This window comes from Sceloporus undulatus, chromosome 10, assembly GCF_019175285.1.
Source record: "Sceloporus undulatus isolate JIND9_A2432 ecotype Alabama chromosome 10, SceUnd_v1.1, whole genome shotgun sequence".
Classification (NCBI taxonomy): Eukaryota; Metazoa; Chordata; class Lepidosauria; order Squamata; family Phrynosomatidae; genus Sceloporus; species Sceloporus undulatus.
The window spans coordinates 13,331,034-13,337,309 of NC_056531.1; positions in this window are offsets into that span (position 1 = coordinate 13,331,034).

The following is a 6,276-nucleotide window of genomic DNA, read 5'->3' on the forward strand; positions in this document are numbered from 1 at the left end:
CTCTTGGAGGACATTCTTTTGCAAACAGGTTCACCTGCATTTAATTTCAGGTTGCTGATCACCAACCAGGTGGAGGCGGGCATGTGGGTAACCAGAATAACAGAGACAACCTGCTCTAAGGCGGACCCGTCAAATCTCAGCTGGAATGTGGGGAGAACTTGGAAACCGGTGGGTGGGGTGCGGGGAGGGATGGCAGGGAGTATACTGAAAGAGGACATGGCTGGCTAGCAGGCAAATAATCTCATTCTGGTTTTGTTGTTCACACTGTGGAACGACATCTCTGCACATCTCGGCAAGTTCAGGTGCTCACATGTGTCAGCACTCAAATAAAGAATAAAGATGGAGTCAATGATGTGGATGTATTGGAAACACATTCAAGGCATGCAAAGTTTTATCCCAGTTTATCCTGGGTCTATTTGCATCTCTTATTCCCAAGTACAAACTACAAATCCTAGGATTCCATAGAATGAAGCCCTGGCAGTTGAAGTAGGGTCAAAGTGCTATAACTGTACAGTGTGGAATAGAGCTTTCTCTGTCTCTTCCTCTTTCAGGGTGTGTCCACACTGCACAATTATAGCAGTTTGATACCACTTGCTGGCCAAGGGGCAAATTGTTGCCCTGGAATTCTCCAGAAGCCACATGGACTGGCTAAAATGCCCCCTCTTCCCATGGCAAAAGTCCACTTTCAGTTGTGAAAAATGGGTTTTTAAAAATGCTTTGCAAGGCACGGAGAAGCATTTCACAGTTTTTTTTTTTGGGGGGGGAGTAAATTGGAGAGCCCACAAAAACAGCCTTGGGGAGAGATTGTAGCCCCAGGTCTGCATGATAGCATTGAAATGTTTCTCAGGTTGCCATGACCTCACAGAGGCTTAGCCAATAGTTCTGGGAAGAAGAGCATTGGAGGTATTTGAGTGTTTTTAAAACCCATGCTGGTTAGATCTTTAAGATCGCCCCCCACCACCACCACCACCATTGGAAAGAAAGAGTATGGAAAACTCCCTAGAGAACAGTGAGAGAACTGTTCAAGAGGTCCTGGTATAAGGCCGATCAAAGTGAATGTTGAGCTGCACATTTTCAGGCCTGGATAGAAAGCACAGCTAGTACAGCTTGTGAATTTTAAAGCACTCTGCGTCAGAGTTGTTACATAAGTCCTTGGGAGCTAAATATAACGAGGGCTCTTTTTTGGGGGTGATGGCGGCTTTTGCTGGAGCAGGGCATCTTAGAACAAGAAAATAGGAACTGGTTCTTTCCCCAAATCATCGTCGTCATCGTCATCATCATCATTATCTCTTCTTCTTCTTCTTCTTCTTCTTCTTCTTCTTCTTCTTGATGTATTTTTGTCCTTGTGGGCCTTTAATAAACCACACAATAGATCTCATGGTTTTCCTTCCCTTAAAACTGGAGGGGTGTGTGTCTGTGTCTGTGGAGGGTGGGGATTGCATTTGTACCAGCTGGAAATTCTGACAAATTTCATTGTCGTCCTAGTCAGCATTTGCTATGCACTAGTTAGAGTAGAAATACTCTCTCTCTCGCTCTTTCTCTCTGTCTGAGGCTGCATCTGCACTGCAGAAATAATCCAGACTGACACCAACTTAACTGCCATGGCCCCATGCTATGGAATCCTGGGATTTGCAAACTGTTGCAGCACCCGAGCTCTCTGACAGAGAAGTCTAAATGTTTCACAGAACTACAGTTCCCAGAATTCCATAGGATTTAGCCATGGCAGTTAAAGCTGCATCAAACTCAATTATTTCTGCAGTCGGATCCAGCCTTAGACAGACATTAGTATCCAATCTGTCCAGTACCTGATCTATCTATCTTATCTATTTGTCTATCGGTTTATCTCATGTCAATGTTAGACAGATATTTAATATCTGATCTGTCTAATATCTTGTCTATCTGTCTATGATATCTAGTATTTTATTTATGTATGAAATATCTATCTTAGATATCTATCCAATCTGTCCGTTTGTTTGCCTGTCTGTTTCAGAGCAGGATAAAAACCAGTGGGAAAATTTGGGGGTCATCGTGGAGGCCAGCTTTTGTCACCAGATAGTGGGTGATGTCAGTGGGGTAGTGAATCCGCTCTGGGTGTTAGTCCAGATTTTAAAGGAGCTATCCAAAGCACAAACCGCTCTGGTATAGTTTTGGACTATAACTACCATCATCCCCCCAAAGCAGGGAGAATGGTCAGGGACCATAAGAGTCTTAGTCGAAGGACATCTGGAGGGCATCGATCAGGGAAGGCCAAAGTAGCCCATTGGGTCTCAGCATTGCATAGAGACACAGAATGAGGTTCCAGCTTCAAAGGAGCTCCACAGGGTATTTGAATCCTGGATGAGTTAAATGCTTGAGAAATGTCTCTTGTAATAGTCTGGACAGGGACGTAGCCAAGGGGGGGGATCTTGGGGTCCAGACCCCCCCCCCCTTCCATCAGAAAAATGAATGGAGTGTGCTTCTGCGCCGCTGTACCCAAGCCCCATTATAATGGTGGCACTTAGTCTGGACCCCCCCCTTCCTAAAATCCTGGCTACGTCCCTGGTCTGGAGCTTGCTGGACCTGGCCTCCCACTATTGCAAGGACAAGGAGTTCAGCCCCAATTCAATTTCAGAGAAATCCTTGAAGGCGCCATTCCAGCTATGGCTGAGGCCAAAGGCAAAAGAATGGATCCAAACCCCCCCACATATTTAAGCTTAAAGCTCAGAACTGCCAGGAACTAAGGCTGCATGCTGCAGAAATAATCCAGCTTGACACTGCTTTAACTGCCCTGGCTGAATGCTGTGGAATTCTGGGAATATTTTGTTGTGGCTCCAGAGTGGAAAAATACTTCATTGTGTGTAACTAGGTACTTCCAAATTCTCGCTTCAAGCCAGTCTTTCCCATCCTGTTGCCATCCAGCTGTGTGGGAGTACAATTCCATCGACTCCCAGATAGCACAGATTTTTCATGTTGAGTAGACTAGTACAGCACATTGGGCAAGTTGGAGACAGCTACTGTCAGGCTGCCATTGTGACTCTCCGCCTCTCCCAAAAGGGGCATAACAGGGTACTTGGAAAACGCTGCGCTTCCTCCTGGAACCAGCTGAATGAAAGGAAAAAAATGCCTTTTTCAAAGAAATTATTGTTTAAAGTCATCAAACCCCACCCCAAACAAATCTTAACAGAAGTGCTTCTAGTTCTTGATGTGTTTGAGCTTTTGGCAGCCAGCGTGATAAGAAATCAGCAAACTGCCAAGCAAATACGTGGCTACATTAAAAGGGATGATTTGGCACTGGGGGGACCATTAGCTCACTGGGCCGCCTCTCTTTCCAGCAACATTTGCACCTTCGGGAAACTGATGAATGGAGACAGTGGCGGGATCTTTCTGGAACGGCAAGAACCCATTAAGAGGGTTTGGGAAGGCGGCCGAAGCCAAGAAGACAATCTCAAAGCAGATCATCTGCTCCGAAAACACCAAGTGGAATCAAACAGACCAAGTGGAAATATGAAAATGACACCAGGAGGCTTCTGTCTTTCCAAATGTGAATGAGTGAGTCACAGTCAACCACTCTTTTGCTGTTCTGCCCGGCAGGGGGATCTTTCTTGAATTGCCTTTTGGTCCATCCAAAGTTGATTTGGAAGTGGGGCATCCCCATCCCAAAACAGCACTCGCAACAAATAAGCTCTTTTTTACAAAGTTTTTTTATTCCTGCCCCCAAGTCCTTGTTTCCGCCTCATCCTCTGTCTAGCTGGAAGTTTCTTAGCAGCATCAGCACTGGGGGCCAGTGAAGGAGGGCTAGAGAAACAGCCTTGGTGCTGGGTTACAGCAGGGCATCTGCTGTAAACAGCACAATACATCTTGATCTGGGAAAGAATGGGTTTCTGCTCCAGCCGATCTTGCTATAGCTGTGGGCATCTCCGTACAGATGGCACCCCCCCCCCCCCCCCCAAAGTTGGGTATCTTACTAGTTTTTTAGTTGAGGAAGGAGAAGAAAATGTTTGTAGTCCTGTGAGCTGAGCAGTGCCTTTCTGCAGCAAATCTGAAGCGGTTGTCTTTGCTGTTATCATGTCGGCTCTTTTAATATCCGTATAGGATTGTTCTTTTTAAAACCTTTTGTTGTGGCTGTTTACTTGGTGGCAGTTTCATCATCTTTTTCCCCCCCCCCTCTGTTAACTTTGCTGGCCACCCCGAGGGCTCCACGGCTCTCTGTGGAAGGCTATAAATCCCTTAACGCAAATATACTGGCAAATGGATAAATAACACTGGACAGGTCTTTGCCCCAAGGTACTTACAATCTAAACTCTGACAGCATGGGCATCCAGATCCCATTTCCCTTGCCAGTGTTCAGAAGTTGTTATAGATTGGCGAAAGAAGTGACATAGCTGGCATTTTGTTCCAGTGCATGTCTGATGGTCTCTGTGCTCTCAGTCGATGTGACAGGAGGAACATGTGTGTCTGCGTCTCTTTCTCTCCCTCCTGCACCGCATCCCCAAGAACCTTTCTGACCTAATCTAGTGTTTTGTTTCTGGTGGTGGACAACAGCTGGGTACCCCTTGTGAAATGTTTGCGGGTTTGTGTCATGTGCCTTCAAGTTGACTCTGACTCAAAGGCCCCTTTCTTTGCCAGATTTCTTCCAAAGAGTTTTTTCCCATTTCCTTTCTCTGCGGCTGAGGAAGTGTGATTTGCTCAAGCTCACCCAGTGGGCTCCCAAGGCTGAGCAGCGATTCAGACCCTGGTTTTCCAAAATCCTAGGACCCTTTCCCACGACATATTTCTGGCACTTTAGCTGCCATGGCTGCATCCTATGGAATCCTGGGATTTGTAGCTTGGGGAGACACTAGAGCTTTGGGGAGGAGAATTCTACAGTAAGTACTGTAGGGATGCATCAATGTTGTAGAAATCTTGCAGTTTGACACCACTTTAGGTGCTGTAGCTCCTTCCTCAACAGAATCCTGGGATTTGTAGTTTTTAGAAGGTCTTTAGCCTTCTCTGCCAAAGAGTGCTAGTGCCTCACAAAACTACAAATGCTAAGTTTCTGTCGGATGGAGACATGGCAATTAAAGTGGTAGCAAACTGCATTATTTCTACCGGGTAGGTGCAGCCTGGGTCTCCCGAAACTGCCATATCCGGGGATTCCATGGGATGGCAGTTAAAGTGGAATCATAGCACTATAATTATGTGGTGTGAAAGGACTCGTGGTCCAGCACTCAAAGCTCTGCACCATGCTGGTTCTCCTCAATAGGACATGCATCTGAATAAACACTTTTAGTACTCCATTACCTTCCATTTAGCCCGCCAAATGCACACTTGATGTCACATCGAGTTCTTTGGTTTAACCCCCCCTCCCAAGTGCGGTGTTGTGCACATAAGCAACTTTCCATAGAGCACCCACAGCTCTCCAAAGGTTGTGTAGGCGATGCCTTTTAAAAGCAACCTCATTAGCTTGGCCCATCCTTCCCTCGGAGATGCCTTGTCCAAGTGTTTGCTGGAAAGGAAGGTGGGGGGGAAGCACATGCTTTTGGATGGGATGGAAATTTGCATCCAGGTTGCTAGGCAACCAGTTACGGTCCTCATTTTCCCTGGCCGGATGCCACAATCCATGGGGGGGGGGGGCAGGTTGTACTTTCAAGAGCAGCAGGAGAAATGAGCTTTTCATGGGGCATTTCTGTGCATGTCTACTCAGAAGTAGGCTTGGTTGAGTACAAAGGGACTGAGACCCTGGCCAAGTGTGTGTATGTGTGCCTGAGATGGTGATGGGACTGAGGACTAGAAACCTGGCTCAGGTATCCAGGATCCAAACTTTTCTGGCTGGGGTACCTGACTACATGGTAAGCATTAGTGCATAGACAAAGACATGTGGAAAGACTATGAAGTAGCTCAGCTGCTTCCTCCTGTGCTAGGGGTTGGAAGCTGTGGCTTTCCAGCTGTTTTTGGTCTACAGATGGGCCCTCCACATCTGCTGGGGTTAGGGCTGCAGGATCCCCCCCCCTCCATGAAAGTGGAAAAACCACTTTTTTAACCTTAGAGAGCACCTCTCTAGAAATCTCTAGGTCCTCCAGCACAATTCTGTGGTCAACATCTGCCATAGAATTGCTCTGGAGGACCTACAAATGCCCACAGGAGTGTTCTCTCTCGGAATCTCTCTAGGTCCTCCATAGAGTCACGCTGGAGGACCTAGAAATCCCTAGAGAGAATATATTCCTCAAGTCCATGAATAATCAAAGCCACAAAAGTCAAAACTGCAGATGTGGAAGGCTGACTGTATACCTTTTTATCCTTGGCTTTTAAACACTTTAA